Source organism: Oncorhynchus mykiss, chromosome 13 (genome assembly GCF_057628025.1).
Source record: "Oncorhynchus mykiss isolate SJ-2025 chromosome 13, ASM5762802v1, whole genome shotgun sequence".
Taxonomy (NCBI): domain Eukaryota; kingdom Metazoa; phylum Chordata; class Actinopteri; order Salmoniformes; family Salmonidae; genus Oncorhynchus; species Oncorhynchus mykiss.
Genome location: NC_143034.1, coordinates 28,423,309 through 28,447,384, shown reverse-complemented (window position 1 = coordinate 28,447,384; position 24,076 = coordinate 28,423,309). Strand labels below are relative to the sequence as shown.

Sequence of the window (24,076 nt, the reverse complement as noted above, 5' to 3'; positions counted from 1 at the left end):
AGAGTTTTATTTCCTCGCTTGTCTCGAGCTCTGGTTGCCAGGCGAGCTCGCTCATTCCACCCACACTGCCACTCAGCCAGAAAGGTACAGAACTGACTGATTAGGCGCCGCCAAACGTCACATCGATAGCTATAATGCTGGGCAGATGTAGATCCTATCCTGCCCGGCAGGATATTGATGTTTATGAATGGGTTTTACCAGACCCAAATGGGGATGTAATGGAAGGTAAACTCTGTTTACGCACCTTTTTACTAGTGAAATAGCATTGACTCACCTTTTTGTATTTAGTTCATTATCGTTTACCCACATAATATTACATTCCCAGCATTGATCAACGCTCAGAAGGCTTCTTGATTGGAGTTGTAATCGTGCCTACCTCTTGGAACGAGTGGAATCATGTTCGCCTGATTTACCTTGTTAGCAGCTCATTCTTTCACCACTCTGTCCAACGGGAAACTCCATCCACGACATAGGCGGAGAGGTCAAACTAACTAACGTAGCCCAGATCTACAGTGGCAAGTAGCAGAGAGACATCGCTGACAGAGGGATTTTTGGGGGATTTTTTTTTTTTTTACATCCCTTGGGTCCTGTCGTGTCAACAGAACCCCTGACTCTCGGAGAATGAGTCTAAAACTGGTAAATAGTTGCTGATATTTCAGTCAGATGTCTAGCTAGCTAGGTACTCAAGGGCTCTGGCTATTAGCCAGTTAGCTAGCTAAAACTAGCTGGCTAGAAGGAGGAAGTTAGAAGCTAGTGTTGAACGGAGCCTGACCTCAGCAGGAGCAGTTGACTGAAATTAAGCTAGCTATAATCAAAAGATGGACTACTATAAGTTCTCATTACACCTGATCGTCGAACATCTAATTTCAAAATCATGGGCATTAATATGGAGTTGGTCCCCCTTTGCTGTTATAACAGCCTCCAGTCTTCTGGAAAGGCTTTCCACTAGATGTTCGAACATTGCTGTGGGTACTTGCTTCCATTCAGCCACAAGCATTAGTGAAGTCGGGCACAGATGTTGAGCGATTAGGCCAGGCTCATAGTCGGCATCCCAAAGGTGTTCAATGGGGTTGAGGTCAGGGCTCTTTGCAGGCCAGTCAAGTTCCACACCGATCTCGACAAACCATTTCTGTATGGGCCTCGCTTTGTGCACGGGGCATTGTCATGCTGAAACAAGAAAGGGTCTTCCCAAACTCTTGCCATGAAGTCGGAACGACAGAATGGTCTAGAATGTCAGCGTATACTGTAGCGTTAAGATTTACCTTAACTAAGGGGCTTAGCCCGAACCATGAAAAACAGCCCCAGACCATTATTCCTCCTCCACCCAACTTTGGTATTTGCTTTATCTGTTTTTCGAAACCAGGTTTGCTGTTTATTTGAGCAATATGAGATGGAAGGAAGTTCCATGCAATTACAGTGCCTTGCGAAAGTATTCGGCCCCCTTGAACTTTGCGACCTTTTGCCACATTTCAGGCTTCAAACATAAAGATATAAAACTGTATTTTTTTGTGAAGAATCAACAACAAGTGGGACACAATCATGAAGTGGAACGACATTTATTGGATATTTCAAACTTTTTTAACAAATCAAAAACTGAAAAATTGGGCGTGCAAAATTATTCAGCCCCTTTACTTTCAGTGCAGCAAACTCTCTCCAGAAGTTCAGTGAGGATCTCTGAATGATCCAATGTTGACCTAAATGACTAATGATGATAAATACAATCCACCTGTGTGTAATCAAGTCTCCGTATAAATGCACCTGCACTGTGATAGTCTCAGAGGTCCGTTAAAAGCGCAGAGAGCATCATGAAGAACAAGGAACACACCAGGCAGGTCCGAGATACTGTTGTGAAGAAGTTTAAAGCCGGATTTGGATACAAAAAGATTTCCCAAGCTTTAAACATCCCAAGGAGCACTGTGCAAGCGATAATATTGAAATGGAAGGAGTATCAGACCACTGCAAATCTACCAAGACCTGGCCGTCCCTCTAAACTTTCAGCTCATACAAGGAGAAGACTGATCAGAGATGCAGCCAAGAGGCCCATGATCACTCTGGATGAACTGCAGAGATCTACAGCTGAGGTGGGAGACTCTGTCCATAGGACAACAATCGTAACAGTCGTATATTGTACAAATCTGGCCTTTATGGAAGAGTGGCAAGAAGAAAGCCATTTCTTAAAGATATCCATTAAAAGTGTCGTTTAAAGTTTGCCACAAGCCACCTGGGAGACACACCAAACATGTGGAAGAAGGTGCTCTGGTCAGATGAAACCAAAATTGAACTTTTTGGCAACAATGCAAAATGTTATGTTTGGCGTGAAAGCAACACCCTATCCCCACTGTCAAACATGGTGGTGGCAGCATCATGGTTTGGGCCTGCTTTTCTTCAGCAGGGACAGCAGGGACAGGTAAGATGGTTAAAATTGATGGGAAGATGGATGGAGCCAAATACAGGACCATTCTGGAAGAAAACCTGATGGAGTCTGCAAAAGACCTGAGACTGGGACGGAGATTTGTCTTCCAACAAGACAATGATCCAAAACATAAAGCAAAATCTACAATGGAATGGTTCAAAAATAAACATATCCAGGTGTTAGAATGGCCAAGTCAAAGTCCAGACCTGAATCCAATCGAGAATCTGTGGAAAGAACTGAAAACTGCTGTTCACAAATGCTCTCCATCCAATCTCACTGAGCTCGAGCTGTTTTGCAAGGAGGAATGGGAAAATATTTCAGTCTCTCGATGTGCAAAACTGATAGAGACATACCCCAAGCGACTTACAGCTGTAATCGCAGCAAAAGGTGGCGCTACAAAGTATTAACTTAAGGGGGCTAAATAATTTTGCACGCCCAATTTTTCAGTTTTTGATGTCTGGTGGGATAAGTGTGTGTGTCCGAGCTGTGTCTGTAACGGTTTTCTGTATGAGAAGGAGAGTCGGACCAAAATGCGGCGTGTAGATTGCGATCCATGTTTATTGTGACTATAGCAACACGAATCTAAATACAAACAGTGCAAAATAATAAACGTAATGAAAACCGAAACAGCCTAAACTGGTGCAAACTAACACTAAGGACAATCACCCACAAACACACAGTGAAACCCAGGCTACCTAAATATGGTTCCCAATCAGAGACAATGACTAACACCTGCCTCTGATTGAGAACCATATCAGGCCAGACATAGAAATAGACAAACAAGACATCCAACATAGAATGCCCACCCAGTTCACGTCCTGACCAACACTAAAACAAGGAAAACACACATGAACGATGGTCAGAACGTGACAGTACCCCCCCTCCAAGGTGCGGACTCCGGACGCACAACTTAAACCTATGGGGGAGGGTGTGGGTGGGCATCTGTCCGCGGTGGCGGCTCTGGCGCTGGACGTGGACCCCACTCCATAACAGTTTTAGTCCACCTCCTTAGCGTCCCTAGATAGGTTACCCTCCTTAAAGACCGCTCGGGACAGAGGGGTAGCTCGGGACTGATGGGTAGCTCAGCACTGAGAGGAAGCTCAGCACTGAGAGGAAGCTCAGCACTGAGAGGAAGCTCAGGCAGGTGGTTGGATCCGGCAGATCCTGGCTGGCTGGCGGTTCTGGAAGATCCTGGCTGACTGGCGGATCCGGAAGAGTCTGGTCGACTGGCGGATCCGGAAGAGTCTGGTCGACTGGCGGATCTGGAAGAGTCTGGTCGACTGGCAGATCTGGAAGAGTCTGGTCGACTGGCAGATCTGGAAGAGTCTGGTCGACTGGCAGATCTGGAAGAGTCTGGTCGACTGGCAGATCTGGAAGAGTCTGGTCGACTGGCAGATCTGGAAGATTCTGGTCGACTGGCAGATCTGGAAGAGTCTGGTTGACTGGCAGCTCTGGCTGCTCCATGCTGACTGGCTGCTCCATGCTGACTGACAGCTCTGGCTGCTCCATGCTGACTGGCAGCTCTGGCTGCTCCATGCTGACTGGCAGCTCTGGCTGCTCCATGCTGACTGGCTGCTCCATGCTGACTGGCTGCTCTGGCTGCTCCATGCTGACTGGCGGCCCTGGCTGCTCCATGCTGACTGGCGGCCCTGGCTGCTCCATGCTGACTGGCGGCCCTGGCTGCTCCATGCTGACTGGCGGCCCTGGCTGCTCCATGCTGACTGGCGGCCCTGGCTGCTCCATGCTGACTGGCGGCTCTGGCGGCTCCTTGCAGACTGGCAGCTCTGGCGGCTCCTTGCAGACTGGCAGCTCTGGCGGCTCCTTGCAAACTGGCAGCTTTGGCGGCATCCTGCAGACTGGCAGCTCTGGCGGCTCCTTGCAGACTGGCAGCTCCCTGCAGACTGGCAGCTCCTTGCAGACTGGCATTTCTATGCAGACTGGCAGCTCTATGCAGACTGGCAGCTCAATGCAGACTGGCAGCTCCTTGCAAACTGGCAGCTCCTTGCAAACTGGCAGCTCCTTGCAAACTGGCAGCTCCTTGCAAACTGGCAGCTCCTTGCAAACTGGCAGCTCCTTGCAAACTGGCAGTTCTGAACAGGCGGGAGACTCCGGCAGCGCTGTAGAGAAGGAAGGCTCTAACAGCGCTAAACAGGCGGGAGACTCCGACAGCGCTGAAGAGGAGGAAGGCTCTGGCAGCGCTGGACAGGCGAGGCGCACTGTAGGCCTGATGCGTGGTGCTGGCACTGGTGGTACTGGGCCGAGGACACGGACAGGAAGCCTGGTGCGGGGAGCTGCTACCGGAGGGCTGGGGTGTGGAGGTGGTACTGGAAAAACCGGACCGTGCAGGCGCACTGGAGCTCTTGAGCACCGAGCCTGCCCAACCTTACCTGGTTGAATGCTCACGGTCGCCCTGCCAGTGCGGCGAGGTGGAATAGCCCGCACTGGGCTATGCAGGCGAACCGGAGACACCGAGCGCAAGGCTGGTGCCATGTAAGCCGGCCCAAGGAGACGCACTGGGGACCAGCTGCGTAGAGCCGGCTTCATGGCATTAGGCTCGACGCTCAATCTAGCCCGGCCGACACGCGGAGCTGGAATATACCGCACCGGGCTATGCACCCGCACTGGAGACACCGTGCGCACCACTGCATAACACGGTGCCTGTCAGGTCTCTCTAGCCCCCAGGTAAGCACAGGGAGTCTGCCCAGGTCTCCTACCTGGCGTAGCCATACTCCCTGTTAGCCCCCCCCCAAGAAATTTTTGGGGCTGCCTCTCGGGCTTCCATCCGCGTCGCCGTGCTGCCTTCTCATACCAGCGCCTCTCTGCTTTCACCGCCTCCATTCTACGATAACCTTCCTCGCACTGCTCCAGCGAATCCCAGGCGGGCTCCGGCACTCTCCCTGGGTCGGCCGCCCACCTGTCGATCTCCTCCCAAGTAGTATAGTCCATACTCCTGCTGTCCATAACGTCCTCCCATGTCCATTCCTCTTTACGCTGCTGTTGCTGCCTGTTGACACGCTGCTTGGTCCGTTGGTGGTGGGTGATTCTGTAACGGTTTTCTGTATGAGAAGGAGAGTCGGACCAAAATGCGGCGTGTAGATTGCGATCCATGTTTATTGTGACTATAGCAACACGAATCTAAATACAAACAGTGCAAAATAATAAACGTAATGAAAACCGAAACAGCCTAAACTGGTGCAAACTAACACTAAGGACAATCACCCACAAACACACAGTGAAACCCAGGCTACCTAAATATGGTTCCCAATCAGAGACAATGACTAACACCTGCCTCTGATTGAGAACCATATCAGGCCAGACATAGAAATAGACAAACAAGACATCCAACATAGAATGCCCACCCAGTTCACGTCCTGACCAACACTAAAACAAGGAAAACACACATGAACGATGGTCAGAACGTGACAGTGTCTAAGTTGACTATGCAATCAATTTGGGATTTTCAACACAATGTTTCTTATAAAAAAGAAGAAGTGATGCAGTCAGTCTCTCCTCAACTCTTAGCCAAGAAAGACTGGCGTGCATAGTATTTATATCATCCCTCTGATTACAATTAAGAGCAAAACGTGCCGTTCTGTTCTGGGCCAGCTGCAGCTTAACTAGGTCTTTCTTTGCAGCACTGGACAACGCAACTGGACAATAATCAAGATTAGACAAAACTAGAGCCTGCATAACATGCTTTTTTGGAGTGTGGTGTAAAAAAGGCAGAGCATCTCTTTATTACAACCAGACCTCTCCCCATCTTTACAACCATTGAATCTATATGTTTTGACCATGACAGTTTACAATCTAAAGTAACGCCAAGTAATTAGTCTCCTCAACTTGTTCAACAGCCAGACCATGCATTACCTGATTCACCTGAGGTCTAGAACAATGAATGATTTGTACCAAATACAGTGCTCTTAGTTTTAGAGATGTTCAGGACCAGTTTATTACTGGCCACTCATTCCAAAACAGACTGCAACTCTTTGTTAAGGGTTTCAGTGACTTCATTAGCTGTGCGTATATGGTTGAATCATCAGCATACATGGACACACATGCTTTGTTTAATTTGTATTTATTTATTTCACCTTTATTTAACCAGGTAGGCTAGTTGAGAACACGTTCTCATTTACAACTGCGACCTGGCCAAGATAATGCAAAGCAGTTTGACACATACAACAACACAGAGTTACACATGGAATAAACAAACATATAGCCAATAATACAGTAGAAAAAGTCTATATACAGTGTGTGCAAATGAGGTAGGATAAGGGAGGTAAGGCAATAAATAGGCCATGGTGGCGAAGTAATTACAAATTAGCAATTAAACACTGAAATGGGAGATGTGCAGAAGATGAATGTGCAAGTAGAGATACTGGGGTGCAAAGGAGCAAGATAAATAAATACATACAGTATGGGGATGGGGTAGTTGGATGGGCTATTTACAGATGGGCTATGTACAGGTGCAGTGATATGTGAGCTGCTCTGACAGCTGGTGCCAGTGACAGATCATTGGTAAAAAATAGAAAAGACTAGAGGGCCTAGAGAGCTGCCCTGCGGTACATCACACTTTACATGTTTGACATGTGTACATCATCATCTGCACATCTATCACTCCAGTGTTGATGCTAAATTGTAATTATTTTGCCTTTATGGCCTATTTATTGCCTCCCTAATCCTACTTAATTTGCACACACTGTAGATAGGCTTTTCTATTGTGTTATTGACTGTACGTTTGTTTATCCCATGTGTAACTCTGTGTTGTTGTTTTTGTCGCACTGCTTTGCTTTATCTTGGCCAGGTTGCAGTTGTCAATGAGAACTTGTTCTCAACTGACCAATCTGATTATATAAAAAACACACAAAAAAACATGTTTGACATTAGAGAAGCTTCCATTAAAGAAAACCCTTTGAGTTCTATTAGATAGATTGCCATATCATGGATTCAGAGCTGAGATTGAAAAGCCATAACACATACGTTTTTCCAACAGCAGGTTATGATCAATAATATCAAAGGCTGCACTGAAATCTAGCTGTAAGGCTCCCACAATCTTCTTATTATCAATTTCTTTCAACCAATCATCAGTCATTTGTGTCAGTGCAGTTAATGTTGAGTGCCCTTCTCTATAAGCATGCAGAAAGTCTATTGTTAATTTGTTTACAGAGAAATAGCATTGTGTTTGTTCAAACACAATTTTTCCCAACAGTTTGCTAAGAGCTGGCAGCAAGCTTATAGGTCTGCTGTTGGAACCAGTAAAGGCCGCTTTACCGCTCTTGGGTAGCGGAATTACTTTGGCTTCCCTCCAGACCTGAGGACAAAGACTCTCCTCTAGGCTCAGATTAAAAATATGACAGATAGGAGTGGCTATAGAGTCAGCTACCATCCTCAGTAGCTTTCCATCTAAGTTGTCAATGCCAGGAGGTTTGTCATTATTGATCAATAACAAGAATTTTCCCACCTCTCCCACACTAAATTTTACAAAATTCAAACTCGCAATGCTTTTCTTTCATTCTTTCAAATAGCGCCTACAGTACTTGGTAGTGTGTACAGGTGCTCGACAATTTGGCGAAAGTCAACATCATCCACGACAGAACGGTTGATTGTCAAGGGCAATGAATTACATTTTCTTGCTGTTAATGGATTTCACCTTTGAGTTATCTCGCCAAAATGTTCTTACTTTTTTGGAAGTGTGCGCGTAGTATTTTTCTGCTTTTGTTCTGTGTAGCGCTGTATTTTTCGTGGCGTCACTACGTCATCTACCTACGTTATATACAGTGGGGAGAACAAGTATTTGATACACTGCCGATTTTGCAGGTTTTCCTACTTACAAAGCATGTAGAGGTCTGTAATTTTTTATCATAGGTACACTTCAACTGTGAGAGACGGAATCTAAAACAAAAATCCAGAAAATCACATTGTATGATTTTTAAGTAATTCATTTGCATTTTATTGCATGACATAAGTATTTGATACATCAGAAAAGCAGAACTTAATATTTGGTACAGAAACCTTTGTTTGCAATTACAGAGATCATACGTTTCCTGTAGTTCTTGACCAGGTTTGCAGTGAATAGGCTTACATCAAGTAGCCTAGAGCTGGAATGTTTCTGTTGGGCATTAGCCTGGACATTAGCCTACATTTACTGATAGATACATTTATCTATTAACAACATCATATTTAGAGTTGAGTGTTTTGTGGTATGCTCTAAGTCAAATGAATGTATTGTGTTACAGATTTCATGATGCTTGTATCTAAACCAGAGGTATCAAAACATGAAAACAAAACAAAAAAACTTTATGGATTGTGCTCTGGGATCGTTCGGGACGCTAGCGTCCCACCTCGCCAACAGCCAGTGAAATTGCAGGGCACCAAATTCAAAACAACAGAAATCTCATAATTAAAATTCTTCAACCATACAAGTATTTTACACCATTTTAAAGATACACTTCTCGTTAATCCAACCACAGTGTCCGATTTCAAAAAGGCTTTTCGGCGAAATCAGAACATATCATTATGTTAGGTCAGCAACTAGTCACAGAAAGCATTCAGCCATTTTCCAACCAAAGGGAGGTGTAGAAATATTTTAAAAAAGCAGAAATATAGATACATTTAATCACTAACCTTTGACGATATTCATCAGATGATACTCCCAGGACTCAATGTTACACAATACATGTATGTTTTGTTCGATCAAGTTCATATTTATATCCAAAAAACCTCAGTTTACATTGGCGCCATGTTCAGAATTGTCTCCAAAACATCCGGAGAATTTGCAGAGCCACATCAAATAACAGAAATACTCATCATAAACTTTGATGAAACATACATGTTTTACATAGAATTAAAGATACATTTGTTCTTAATGCAACCCCTGTGTCAGATTTCAAAAAAGCTTTACGGCAAAAGCACAATATTCAATAATCTGAGAACAGCGTTCAGCCACAAAAGCAAGCCATACAGTTACCCGCCAAGTTGTGGAGTCAACAAAAGTCATAAATAGCATTATAAATCTTCACTTACCTTTGCTGATCTTCGTCGGAATGCACTCCCAGGACTCCCACTTCCACAAGAAATGTTTGTTTTGTTCGATTATGTTCATATTTATGTCCAAATACCTCGTTTACGTTTTGTTTTCGCGTTTAGTTCACTATTCCAAAGGCACAATGCGCTAGCACAAAATCCAGACGAAAAGTCAAAAGAGGTCCATTACAGTTTGTAGAAACATGTCAAACGATGTTTACAATCAATCCTTAGGGTCTTTTTATGATAAATGTTGAATAATATTACAACCGGACAATAGCGTATTCATTACAGAGGAAAAAGAAGGCACAGCGCACCCGTGTGACCGCACAGTAAACAACTGATTGGCCACAGCCTAGTCCACTTGTTGAAACAGCTCTTATTCGACCCCCTTCCACAATAGAAGCCTCAAACAACTTTCTAAAGACGGTTGAGATCTGCTGGAAGCCTTGGGAAGTGCCAGGCTCCATAGACACAGCATATTGGATAGGCAATCACTTAAATGAAACTACAAACCTCAGATTTCCCACTTCCTGGTTGGATTTGTCTCAGGTTTTCGCCTGCCATATGAGTTCTGTTATACTCACAGACATCATTCAAACAGTTTTAGAAACTTCAGAGTGTTTCCTATCCAATACTACTAATAATATGCATATATTAGCATCTGGACAGAGTAGCAAGCAGTTTACCCTGGGCACCTTATTCATCCAAGCTACTCAATACTGCCCCCCTGTCACCAAGAAGTTAAACAGCCCTGCAAAGATACTCAAAGTGAATTTCTTAAATTTGAGGAAAGAACATTTAATGTAAGCACCACATAAGATGTAGGAACATCGCAAAGACCAGATTTTTTTAATGGAAAAACTGTCACTCGAGTGAAAGCAGGATAAACTGCGCTGATTCCAGCAAAATATTTTGCCTAGACCCTGAAGAGTGAGCTGCCTCATGCTAGCCAGCTGGAAAACAACAGTATAAGACACATTTTCAGTGTATTGATATTTAGCTATGTTATAATTGATTGTAGGGCTGTAGCCACTGAATTCTGGCAGTTGTCACTTGAAAGGAAAAACATCAATCACAAAATTCTCTCTCGTGAAGTTTAAATTTAAATTGGTTACGGGAAAAGGTTCGGATTTGGTAAGTGTTATGGCTAGGGTAGGGATTAAGTGTAGAGATGTCCCAAGGATCCCGGATAGAACCAAGTACTCTTACATAGGGCTGTGGTGGTCATGACATTTTGTCAGCCGGCTATTGTCATGCAAAAGCCGGCCGGTCTCACGGTAATTGACCTTTTAATGTATGAATGTGGGTGTTTTGAATGAATCATCACCTTAGAAAGCGCTGTCCATTTCGTTGTGCTAGGCTTGAAACAACAACTACAACGACCATGTCTTACACTCAGTTTCAACAACTTGAATATTTTCCCTCTATTCGACAAATATTCCATCCCGACAATAAATCACCTTTCTCTTGGGTAACCCGGTATTTCCTGCCAAAACTGGAAGTGTCATTCAAACGCATTTTAAGTATATAACTTGAATAGAGCTTTGATCGCAAATTCAAGACTGAAGCTACCGGAGCCTGATGAGCCATACAGTGGGGCGGCAGGTAGGCTAGTGGTTAGAGCGTTGGACTTGTAACCGAAAGGTTGCAAAATCGAATCCCCAGGCGGACAAGGTAAACATCTGTTGTTCTGCCACTGAACAAGGCAGTTAACCCACTGTTCCTAGGTTGTCAATGAAAATAAGAATTTATTCTTAACTGACTTGCCTAGATAAATAAAGATAAAAAGACATTCTATGAGCCCTACATTAAAGATGTTTTAAGGACCCCAGCCCAAATGATTGCGCTGTTAGCCAATACATAATTGGTATAGGCTACTGCACATTATGCACGACAGAAAAACATGTAGATAGCTATATGCGCTCTTGGGTAAATAAATGAAACTAGGTTCAGTTGGCTAATATGTTTGAGTGTGGACTGTATTGTATTATATTATATGGACAGGAATTACGCACATTGTTCAAACCATGGTAAGCAGGGAGAGAACATGCTATTCTGGTGCAGCACACGCGGCCTACAAAGGTACAAGTATACAGTAGGCTAGCAAATTTGATTTGAATTTTGAAATATAATAGGGCCTATTTGTATAATTAGTTGGCTGGCGCATATATGCCTTTCATAATATTTCCCCTGATGTTATTAGCCTACCTCTTTCTCTCTCTATTGTTGCTTCATTCCTTCACTTTCAACAGTTAAATGAAATAACTTTAGTTGTCCTTATCTTTATCATCCTAATGACTTCCTTGAATAAAATAGGACTAGAATTAGATGCAGAAGGCTTTCACTTCTCATCATGAAGATTGAATGGTTAGGGGTCTGAATAAATAACTGCGATAGCCTACCGCCATCGCGTGTTCGCTCTCCTTTCAAACTATCAATGAGTTCTATTGGCAGATGTATTTAACATTGAGCAAACAAGAGCTTGCGTCCCTCCTCGAATAGTCTATAGAAATAAGAAAAGCATGGGACTCCAAGATCTATATATAGGACTATATATATCAATCTAGAACAGAATGATCTATTTTGGATGCAATTTTGAATGGAGTTAACGGAGAGAGAGAGAGACGGTGAAAGAGTGCCCATCGAAAGCCATGTGTACATTAGACACGCGTTCAGTCTTTATGTTACTGTAGCATAGGCTATGCTGCAGCAAATGCAGGCCTACCTGTCACAAGAAAAACAGTTACCATGACAAGATGACAGCTCTACATGCGTTGTGAACTGCGCTCCATACTGAGATGGGCTGTCTGTCCCCACCCTGAGCGTTGCTCATTCATCATGCAGAGGCCGCAGGGAAGCCCGATTTAGACATCGCATATAATTTAACAGTTCAATTTCACGCCATGCTGTTCATATAAATAATTTATTATAATTGACCTTTTTATCGCAGTTATCTACCCCGGGGAAAGGGAGTGGTTTTTGGTGGTAAAATCGCAGTAACCTGGTTCCCGCCATTCAACTCCGGTTTCAACCTGCTGTTGAACTACTTTCTTCAAATTGATCACAGTGAGGTGACTTTTTAAAAACATGATAGATACTGTTTCGATTATAAGTGTTTTGATGTGATTTTTGGATTGCATTGCATTGAAGTCAAGAGTGGTTAGAGGGACAATAGAGCCCTGAGCAACAGGCCTTTGGGCACTGATGGTCTTCAGCAAGTTGGGTACTACCAAAGCATGTCCAGAGTGCACAAGAGGAGATTACTGTGACTCAACGTTCACGTGGAATTTTACTACGGTCATGGCTGCCGGTACGGTGACTGCAACAGCCCTACTCTCACACCGCTAGTTAGCTGGCTAGATGGGGGCGGCGTAACGTGAATTTGGACGAGTCCCTGGCAAATGACAACCCCATACATCAAAATGTAGCTACGAAGCGTTGCTTTGCAGCCTGCTATGTTTTTGTGTGTCTTTCTAAATGACAGAGCTTGAGGAATACTCTTCACGAAGAGCAAATATAACACGCAAGATTTCCAGGGCTTCGCTAAAGGGATTTAACGTTAATGTTACCACAGAGTTGAACGTTCTTAGCACGTCACTTGCTTTCACGTTACACTCCACGTAACAGTATATGGTTAGTGCGCATTTTGGCACTTTTATTGAGCTGGCAAGCTTCATATCTACTCAGCTCTCACCTTAGTTCACAGTAGTTGACACTCCTCTCCGACTGGACAAATAGGTTTATAGCCATGTAAAGAGGACCCTCTTCAGGACTAATAGAAAAATAGGTTTATAGCCATGTAAAGAGGACCCTCTTCATGACTAATAGAAAAATAGGCTTATAGCCATGTAAAGAGGACCCTCTTCAGGACTAATAGAAAAATAGGCTTATAGCCATGTAAAGAGGACCCTCTTCAGGACTAATAGAAAAATAGGTTTATAGCCATGTAAAGAGGACCCTCTTCAGGACTAATAGAAAAATAGGTTTATAGCCATGTAAAGAGGACCCTCTTCAGGACTAATAGAAAAATAGGTTTATAGCCATGTAAAGAGGACCCTCTTCAGGACTAATAGAAAAATAGGTTTATAGCCATGTAAAGAGGACTCTCTTCAGGACTAATAGTGAATGCAAAAAAAAAACATTTTTCTATGGAACTTTTTTTTGTGTTAGTTTTATCTGCATCTCATATCGGTCCTTTTCAGTGGATTCAACGGCAATACAAAACCATCATATCTGCGACAATATCGGTCAGCCGATAAATCGGTCGTTCTATAATATGTAGGTATCTTTGTTAGAAAGAATACTATATTTCTCTTGACAGAGTGATGCTGAATGTAAAAAAATGGCTCAACGTACCCCACTCTCCTTTATGTTGGAAAATTCTCTGAAGAGCCAAAAATAAATCTGAGAATTCTGGATCCTATTTTGACAGGTTGCACATCAAAATATATCATACATTTCCTGGATATTTTAGATGAAATAGCTGACTTTTAAAAAAAATCATAGGCTATCATCCCAGTTGTCTTACTTGGCATTGGGGGGAAAACATGTCTAGAGCCCTGCTTCTAATGTGAAGTAACTGTCCAATAAACCATTTTTTAAATTGTTGTATTTGTCGTTGTCGAGCAAAATAGTTACATTTCTCGCGATATGACTTTTTGTCCATATCGCCCAGCTCTAACACACACACACTGGTATTCTCCCCTGTGAGAGATCTCTGCTCTCCTCTGGCACAGTGTGGGCTCCCAGGCAGGCAGACAGGCAGTAGGTCTTCTCAGTTGGCTGGTAGTAACGGTTCAGCAGCACCGTGTTGCAGCCGGCCACTCTGCTGGAAACTAACCACCTCCCCTCTCTCCCTCCCCTGCTGGGTCACTGCGCACCCACAGCACCCTGGGTAGTGGTGTGTGTGCCCTCTGTTCAGTATAGGCCTACTCTGCCAAGGGAATCAACCCTGAACCACCCTGGTAAAGCTTAGTGTGGTAATCTCCAGGATTCACACACATTATGCTCTTACTGTACACACACACACACGCACACGCACACACACACACACACAGACTCCGGCCTTTTCTACTTGTGATCCAGCTGTTATTGAGAAGTCTTTAAAACAACACAAGGACCTGAGCCCAGTAGTCCAGCTGTGACCACAAAGAAACACTGGAGAGGGTCATTCTAGTTACAGTACCACTTTAAGAGGTCTTGCTCACACACACACACACACACACACACACACACACACACACACACACACACACACACACACACACACACACACACGGCACTCCCTCAGAGGACAGACCGGGCTACAATGAGGCCATTCATGTCCATTCACAGAGCTCCAGCTAAAGACCCAAGGCTAACGCGGCCCAGTGCTCACTGCTCACCCGCCCTCCTTCCCTTAATCCCACTTTCCTTGGCTTCTCCAGCTTCAGACAGTTGTGTGCGTATCTTCTCTTATTCCGCTGCTGTGTGTATCGGCACGCCACCACTGGCCCTGAGTTGTAAGGAAGTGTGTGTGTGTGTGTGTGTCTGAGAGCGAGTTCTGAACTTAGTAGATCTCAATAGACACCAAAGACAGACTTGTGGTTGGTGCAGTGTTGTACAGGACAACTGCTGTGTCTGGGTGGGATTGTAGCCTGCGGTGCTAACGGCAGGATTACCACGGCCATCTTGTTGGCCAGACGAGAGACTCACGTTGACTCTAGAGAGAGCGTCTCAGATTTAAGACGGTGTGACTGTTGTACCTGTTGAGCTAAAAATATATATATATATATGGCAGTTAGAAATCCCAACTGGACGGTCTTCAGAGATAGATGGGAGAGGTTGAGGGGAAATATGCTGTCCGTGAAATGTATGTAGTATGTATAAGCTGGAAGTGGAAGCCTAAGTATTGTTGACCATTAGTTTGCTCCAGACAGGGGAGGGGGTGGTAGGGTTAGGGGAAAATAAAGCTAACCAGTACTGAGCAGCTGGGTGGTGGTGGTGTATTGCCTCACTTGCAGTGAACTCTCCTCCACCCAGCAACACAAGCTGCATTAACTCTAAATCCCACATCCCTCGCCTCCTATCGCTCTCTCTCTCTCTCTCTCTCTCTCTCTCTCTCTCTCTCTCTCTCTCTCTCTCTCTCTCCCACACACTCACACTGTCTAGCTAACACATGCTGCATTTAGTCTGATTCCCGCTCTCCTCTCCCACACCTCTCTCTCTCTCACACTCCCTTGCACATGGTGAATTAAGTTTAACAACCATTCTACCCATCTCTCTTTCCCTTTTCCCCCCCTCTCTCATTCTGTCTCATTGCCTTTGTCCCCGGGCTCCTTGCCAGAGTAAATCCTCCCCCTCTCCCTCTCTCTCTCTCCCTCTCTCTCTGCTGTCAGGCCAGGGTGTAGGGTTACTGCTCTGAAGCCTCCATGTTCCACTGCCCTGTCCTGTCCTCCCTCTCAGATGTACTGACGGCTTCAGTACAGCGGGAGAGGACAAGAGGCATATGGTAGAGTTCAGAAGTTGATCTTCAATATCCCTCGTTCTGTCACTGTCTGTCTTTCTATAGTCCTCCTTTTATCTCCTTGTGTGTCGTCCCAACCGTCCTTTTCTTCAGCTGCCCTCTCAGTTACAGGGGTTTTCCAGAGTCATGTTTATCAGTATCACCTCACCAGCTCTCTTTCTCCGTCTACCGAGTACTGATCTCTTTCTCTGCTCTCTGCTCTCTTCTCTCTGCTCTCTGCTCTCTTCTCTCTCTCTGCCTCTCTCTCTCTCTCTCTCTCTCTCTCTCTCTCTCTCTCTCTCTCTCTCCCCCTCTCTTTCTCTCTCTCTGTCTGTCTGTCTGTCTGTATACAAGGCCTGGCACTCACACTTTTCTCTGTCTCTCTCTGTCTCTGTCTGTTCAGATGTTCTCCTGACCTGTCACATAGAAGGCCTTGTGGGGAGAAGGGCGGCGTCTACCTCTGCTTCTCTTCCCAACCTTTAGTCACCTCTCTTCACCTCCTCTCAGCCTCAAGGGAGTAAAGCACTGAGGAGGATAGTAAACAACACACTGTGGCTCAGGAGACCGCGGCCTGTAGCAAATCAAAGTAAAACTCTTTAGAAGTGGACCATATTGAAGGCAGTTATTCTTGATGAAAGCAGCCGACCTCCCCACCTCCAGAAGTCTGTATTGTACTTTCTCCTTTGTGACGGTACATCCTGTCCAGTGTACAGTAGCCTAGTATCCACAGGCGGCAGAGCAAACCATATAGAGGGGTGTAGTGAGCCTATCTGCACTCCTAGTAGATGTGATTGCCTGCTAAGCCTGATTCCCCCCCCCCCCCCCCCCCAGGTCCCGCTGCTGTCACCACACGGCACAGTTTCATCTACAGTAGCACGCATAGATACGACGGACTCGCGTCATTTATCCCCAACAGAAGCTACCCCGTGGCTGTGGTTGCCTGCAAGGCTAGCCCTGATCCCTCCCAGGTCTTGCTGACGTCACCACACAGGCATCCCAGGAATCCACCCCTCCAGATGTTTCTATGTATGACTCATGATTCAGAGAGGGGGGAAGAAGGACGGGGACAGAGGGATTACTCCGTTCAGTTCAGCGTAGGCTGTAGGATTAACTCTGGGCTTGTCATTCCAGTTAGGAGCACAGTTGATCCCAGTCTCTTCCACGAGCAGACGCAGTAACGCCGCAGCTAGCTCGCGCTGGTTTATTCATAACCAGTCTCTATAATTCACCCCCCCCCTACTTAGTGCTTACACTTCCTCACCTCAATACGCTCTGCATAGCCTACGTTATATGCAGAGAGAGAGAGAGAGGGAGATTTAGTTCAGGTTCACACGCTGACTTATTTATCTGGTACAGTGAGGGAATTACACCACTTAGGCCTATATCAATTATGCGTATGAGAATTGTCTGTTCGTAAAGGTGAGATATCGTGGGAACAGAAACATCCTGCGTTACGTCATTTGAATCAGCCGGTTATAACAAGTCGTAATTCTTCTGTATTTAGGCCCTGCATGTTATTCTTCGACAATAGTGTATTGTTGTGGTTGAGAGGAGACATAGAGAGGGGTGTTGTGTGGCTCCCTCAGGGCCTTGTGGGCCAGACTCATAACTGACAGTGGGAGAGAGAAAGTAGGGATGTGGGGGAGGGAGAGAGCCATCCAGGTTTCAGTCTGTATGTTTACTCGATAATAAAGTCAATGTTCGGTCGAGACAAACCACAGATGTAGAGTTCTGGCATAGTGTCCTCGACTAACCTGTACCCCCTGACTCGGTACCGGTACCCCCTGTACCGTGCCTCGTTATTGTTATGTACATTTCTTGTTACTTTTTTATTGATTCCATTTTTTTAAAACTTTTGTTTATTTAGTAAATCTTTTCTTAATTAACTCTTTCTTGAACTGCATTGTTGGTTAGGGGCTTGTAAGTAAGCATTTCACGGGAAGGTCTACACCTGTTGTATTTTGCGCAAGTGACAAATACAATTTGATTTGATTAGAGTGAATATGGAACTCACCCATCGAGATCATCCCAGTTCAGTCGGGTGTACTTGCCACACAATAGAAATCAATGTTTTAATATGGTCTGTCTTGATAAAAGACTGTTTAACCCTATCTAAAATGTATCCTTGAGGCTGCTGCCCCCCCCCCCCATTCTCTTCACTCTGATGCTACAAAGTGTCTGTTTATTATTTGTGACTCAACGTCTGCACTGTCCAGGAAATCTCAGGAGTGTGTTGTTGATCTTAATTGGTTTTCTGTTGTAGAGCAGTACAAGTAGTAGAGGATTGGGTCTCCCGATCTCCCCCAGTGTGTCAACGGGACCCGGACTCAGACAGAACACAGGACATATTTAATAGTCAATCACCATTAAATCTTCATTCAAGTCAGGCCTCCCAAACGGCACACACACGGGCTGTGTGTCTATCTGTGTCATTGTGCCTTTGGGTTGTCTTTGTCTGTGGTTAGGTCTTGCATGTCTGTGTTTATCAGTGTACAGTATTTGATATTCGTGCAAGCATATAAAATGTATTTAAAATAGTTACTTTATGCAGGACTTCTGCCAACGTCCATTTGGCATTGTGCGCACGCACGCACACACACACACACACACACACACACACACACACACACACACACGTTGGGGTGTGAAAGGCCTGTGCATCCTCTTGTGTTACTGCTCTGTTGGCTACACTAGTTTCACACCTCATCACTGCAGAGTGAATGCAGCTTTCACAGGTGCCTAGTAGTGGGACACAGCACGGTGGATGGTGTAGTGGCATGTAAGGGCCCTCCAGGGAGAGATTCAACCCTAACGGCTGGTCTAGGATCAGCTGTTACTACCTCAGTGCCATCTGTTATCATAAGGACTAAAATGACAAGACCTGTCTTGGAACAGAACTGAGGCCAAATGTACCACATTGTGCAGCATACTGTGGCATAGGCCTGTATCTTAGTCTTCGTGAACAGTGTTAATTCAACAAGACCGCCAACATGCCTTCACAGCAGGAAACCTTGCACCACTTGTCAAACAAGTGTCAAGTTCAACTAGTCCTGCCCTGTATTAGCCTACTGACCCCAGGCCTTGGGATGATTGACAGGTGTCTAGCCCACTCACTGACTCAGCATGGGAGAGAGACGGTGAGTGATGGACAGGCTGCTGATTGGACAGCAGTGGGCTCAGCTGGCGGTGTGTGTGTGTGTGTGTGTGTTACACTGTTGCATCTGCTGCCAAGGCCTTCAGTCTCTGTGGGCTACTCTAGGGCTTGTTTTTCTCCATCTGTCCATCTCTCTCTCCCTTGCTCTTTCACTTGCTTGCTCTCTCTCCCTCCATGCCTCTCCTGTCTCTCTCTCCTCCCTCTATGCCAAAGTAGGCGTTATTCAGATGGTTCACTGTTTATGGATATGAGCCACTTCACCACCAGACCTCGCTCTGTTTACATCCCAGGTGGGAATGTTTGTCCTTAAAACATCTCTCCCCGCTCCTCCTCTCCACGGGCCTTTCTCCCTCCCTCCTACTATAAAAAAAGGAATAGTAACACAATAAAATAACAATAACGAGGCTATATACAAGGAGTTTTGGTACTGAGTCATTGTGCAGGTGTACGAGGTAGTTGAGGTGATTGAGGTAATATGTATATGTAGGTATGGGTCAAAGTGACTAGGCAATCAGGATAGATAATAAACAGAGTAGCAGCAACTAATGTGAAAGTGTGTCTGTTTGAGTGTGTGTGTGGCGTCAATATGCATGCGTGTGTGTGTTTTGTGTGTGTGTGAGATTGTGTGTGTCAGTGTAGTATTTCTATTTATTTCACCTTTATTTAACCAGGTAGGACAACTGCGACCTGGCCAAGATAAAGCAAAGCAGTGCGACAAAAACAACAACACAGAGTTACACATGGAATAAACAAACGTACAGTCAATAACACAATATAAAGTCTGTATACAGTGTGTGCAAATTAAGTAAGGAGGTAAGGCAATAAATAGGCCATAGTGGCGAAGTAATTACAATTTAGCAATTAACACTGGAGTGATAGATGTGCGAATGAGGATGTGCAAGTAGAAATACTGGTGTGCAAAAGAGCAGAAAAACAAAAACAAATATGGGGATGAGGTAGGTAGTTGGTTGGATGGGCTATTTACAGATGGGCTGTGTGCAGCTGCAGCGATCGGTAAGCTGCTCTGACAGCTGATGCTTAAAGTTAGTGAGGGAGATATAAGTGTCCGATTCGTTCCAGTCATTGGCAGCAGAGATCTGGAAGAAAAGGCGGCCAAAGTCGGTGTTGTGCTTGGGGATGACCAGTGAAATATACCTGCTGGAGCGCATGCTACGGGTGGGTGTTGCTATGGTGACCAGTGATCTGAGATAAGGCAGGGCTTTACCTAGCAAAGACTTATAGATGACCTGAAGCCGAATATGTAACGAATATGTAAAGAGGACCAGCCAACGAGAGCATACAGGTTGCAGTGGTGGGTAATATATGGGGATTTAGTGACAAAACGGATGGCTCTGTGATAGACTGCATCCAATTTGCTGAATAGAGTGTTGGAGGCTATTTTGTAAATGACATCGCCGAAGTCTAGGATCGGTAGGATAGTCAGTTTTACGAGGGTATATTTGGCAGCATGAGTGAAGGATGCTTTGTTGCGAAATAGGAAGCCAATTCTATATTTAATTTTGGATTGGAGATGCTTAATATGAGTCTGGAAGGAGACTTTACAGTCTAGCCAGACACCTAGGTATTTATAGTTGTCCACATATTCTAAGTCAGAACCATCCAGAGTAGTAATGCTAGTCAGGCGGGTGGGTGCAGGCAGCGATCGGTTGAAGAGCATGCATTTGGTTTTACTAGCGTTTAAGAGCAGTTGGAGGCCACGGAAGGAGTGTTGTATGGCATTGAAGTTTGTTTGGAGGTTTGTTAACACAGTGTCCAAAGAAGGGCCAGAAGTATACAGAATGGTGTCGTCTGCGCAGAGGTGGATCAGAGAATCACCAGCAGCAAGAGTGGCATCATTGATATATACAGAGAAAAGAGTCGGCCGGAGATTTGAACCCTGTGGCACCCCCATAGAGACTGCCAGAGATCCAGACAACAGGCCCTCTTGACACACTGAACTCTATCTGAGAAGTAGTTGGTAAACCAGGCGAGACAGTCATTAGAGAAACCAAGGCTGTTGAGTCTACCGATAAGAATACGGTGATTGACCGAGTCGAAAGCCTTGGCCAGGTCAATGAAGACGGCTGCACAGTATGGTCTTTTATCGATGGTGGTTATGATGTCGTTTAGGACCTTGACCGTGGCTGAGGATAATTTTAGGAAGAGAGGGTCCAGATTGTCTAGCCCAGCTGATTTGTAGGATCCAGATTTTGCAGCTCTATCAGAACATCAGCTGTCTGGATTTGGGTGAAGGAGTGGCGGGGGCTTGGACCTGTTACTGCGGGGGGTGCAGAGCTGTTGGCCGGGGTTGGGGTAGCCAGGTGGAAAGCATGGCCAGTCATAGAGAAATGCTTATTGAAGTTCTCGATTATCGTAGATTTATTGGTGGTGACAGTGTTTCCTAGCCTCAGTGCAGTGGGCAGCTGGGAGGAGGTGCTGTTATTCTCCATGGACTTTACAGTGTCCCAGAACTTTTTGGAATTAGTGCTGCATGATGCAAATTTCTGTTTGAAAAAGATAGCCTTTGCTTTTCCTAACTGACTGTGTATATTCCTGTGACACCGCCTGGTAGAGAGGTCTTGGATGGCAGGGAGCTCGGCCCCAGTGGTGTACTCTTAGAAAAAAGGGTTCTTTAGCTGTCCCCACAGGAGAACCCTTTTTGGTTTCAGGTACAATCCTTTTGTGTTTCATGTAGAACCCTATGTGGAAAGGGTTCTACATGGGACTGTTAAGGGGTTCTACCTGGAACTGAAAATAGTTCTTCAAAGGGTTCTCCTATGGGGACAGCCGAAGAACCCTTTTTTCTAGGAGTGTACGCCCTACCCTCTGTAGCGCCTTGCTGTCGGATGCCAAGCAGTTGTCGTACCAAGCGGTGATGCAGCCAGTCAAGATGCTCTCAGTGGTGCAGCTGTAGAACTTTTTGAGGATATGAGGACCCATGTCAAATCTTTTCAGCCTCCTAAGGGGGAAGAGGCGTTGTCGTGTCCTCTTCACGACTGTGTTGGGAGTGTTTGGACCACGATAGGTCCTTAGTGATGTGGACATTGAGGAACTTGAAGCTCTCGTCTCCTTCCCACACTCCTCCTGTCCTCGCTATCTCTCTTTTCTCCCCCTGTCCTCTGCTCCGTGTTGTCTGACACTCCTCCTTCCTGTCTCTGTGTGTGAGTGTTGGTGATGGATTTTGCTCTGTTCTGGGAGTGATGGGTGAGGTCCTTCCTGAAATATAGGCATGATGTCACAAAGAGAAAAGGTCTGAACTACACTGTTGTCCTATTCTGCAGGTCAAAAACTTGGCTGGGGTTTTGTTGTCACAACCTACCTGAAGATTGTGACTGTGCGGCTGACAAAGGCTGAGGCAGGAACGTTTTTGTCTCTACTTAGCATTCCTCCTGAATGAAATAAACACTAAAAATAAACCTTCAGTCTCCTTTTTGAGTGCGTACCAGCTACATAATTTGGTCCGACAACACTGTCATTAGCCATAACCCGGTGAGAATACCCAGTGTTAAAACCCCTATACTTAGTCCCTTGTGATTGATACCGTGTTATGTTAGGCTAAATCTGTGTGTTGATGTGTGTTGATAGGCTTAAGTGTTGTGTATGTGAACCAACTGAGTGTGATCTAATGTTGCATGAGAGCAGTAAGCCAGGTGAGGAGTCAGTGCTCCACCCATATTATGCGTCCCAAATGGCACCTGATTACCTTTATAGGGCACTACTTTTGCACTACTTGTCAAAAGTAGTGCACTATAAAGGGAATAGGGTGCTATTTGGGACGTAATGTTCATTCGGAAAGTATTCAGGCCCCTTGACTTTTTCCAGATTTTGTTACGCTGCAGCCTTATTCTAAAATGTATTATTGTTTTTTTCCTCAATCTACACACAATACCCCATAATTACTTTTTTTGTGCAAAAAAAATGTATTAAAAATGTAAAACTGAAATATTACATTTACAGTATTCAGACCCTTTACTTAGTACTTTTCTGAAACACAGCCTCGAGTCTTCTTGGGTATGACGCTACAAGCTTGGCTTGCACAGCTATTTTCAGGTCTCTCCACTCAAAGACTTGTCCCAAAGCCACTCCTGCATTGCCTTGGCTGTGTGCTAAGGGTAGTTGTCCTGTCTGAGGTACTGAGCGCTCTGGAGCAGGTTTTCATCAAGGATCTCTCTGTACTTTGCTCCATTCATCTTTCCCTCGATCCTGACTAGTCTCCCAGTCCCTGCCGCTGAAAAACATCCCCACAGCGTGATGCTGCCACCACCATGCTTCTCTGTAGGGATGGTGCCAGGTTTCCTCCAGATGTGACGCTTGGCATTCAGACCAACGAGTTCAATCTTGGTATCTTCAGACCAGAGAATCTTCTTTCTCGTGGATGGAGAGTCCTTTGGGTGACTTTTGGCAAACTCCAAGTGGGCTGTCGTGTGCCTTTTCCTGAGGAGTGGCTTCCGTCTGGCCACTCTACCATAAAGGGCTGATTGGTGGAGTGCTGCAGAGATGGTTGTTCTTCTGGAAGGTTTTCCCCATCTCCACAGAGGAACTCTGGAGCTCTGTCAGAGTGATCAATGGGTTCTTGGTCACCTCCCTGACCAAGGCACTTCTCCCCCTATTGCTCAGTTTGGCCCGGTGGCCATCTATAGGAAGAGTCTTAGTGGTTCCTGTCACGTTCTGACCTTTATTTTCCTTTGTTTTGTCTTTATTTAGTATGGTCAGGGAGTGAGTTGGGGTGGGCAGTCTATGTTTTGTGTTTCTATGTTTCGGTTTCTGTTTCGGCCTAGTATGGTTCTCAATCAGAGGCAGGTGTCGTTAGTTGTCTCTGATTGAGAATCATACTTCGGTAGCCTGCGTTTCACTGTTGGTTTGTGGGTGTTTGTTTCCTGTGTTAGTGTTTGTGCCACACGAGACTGTTTCGGTTTGGTTTATTTCACGTTATCGTTTCTTGTTTTGTATTTCATAGTGTTCAGGCTTTTCTTATTAAAATCGTCATGGACACTTACCACGC

The 24,076-nt window shown here is 45.2% G+C and overlaps 1 protein-coding gene across 1 annotated transcript in view; it reads left to right on the top strand.

The window, feature by feature from the left end:
- LOC110485853 (serine/threonine-protein kinase N1) overlaps positions 1–24,076 on the top strand; it is a 63,853-nt gene that overhangs the window by 14,344 nt on the left and 25,433 nt on the right. The gene's annotated exons all lie outside the window — the stretch shown is intronic.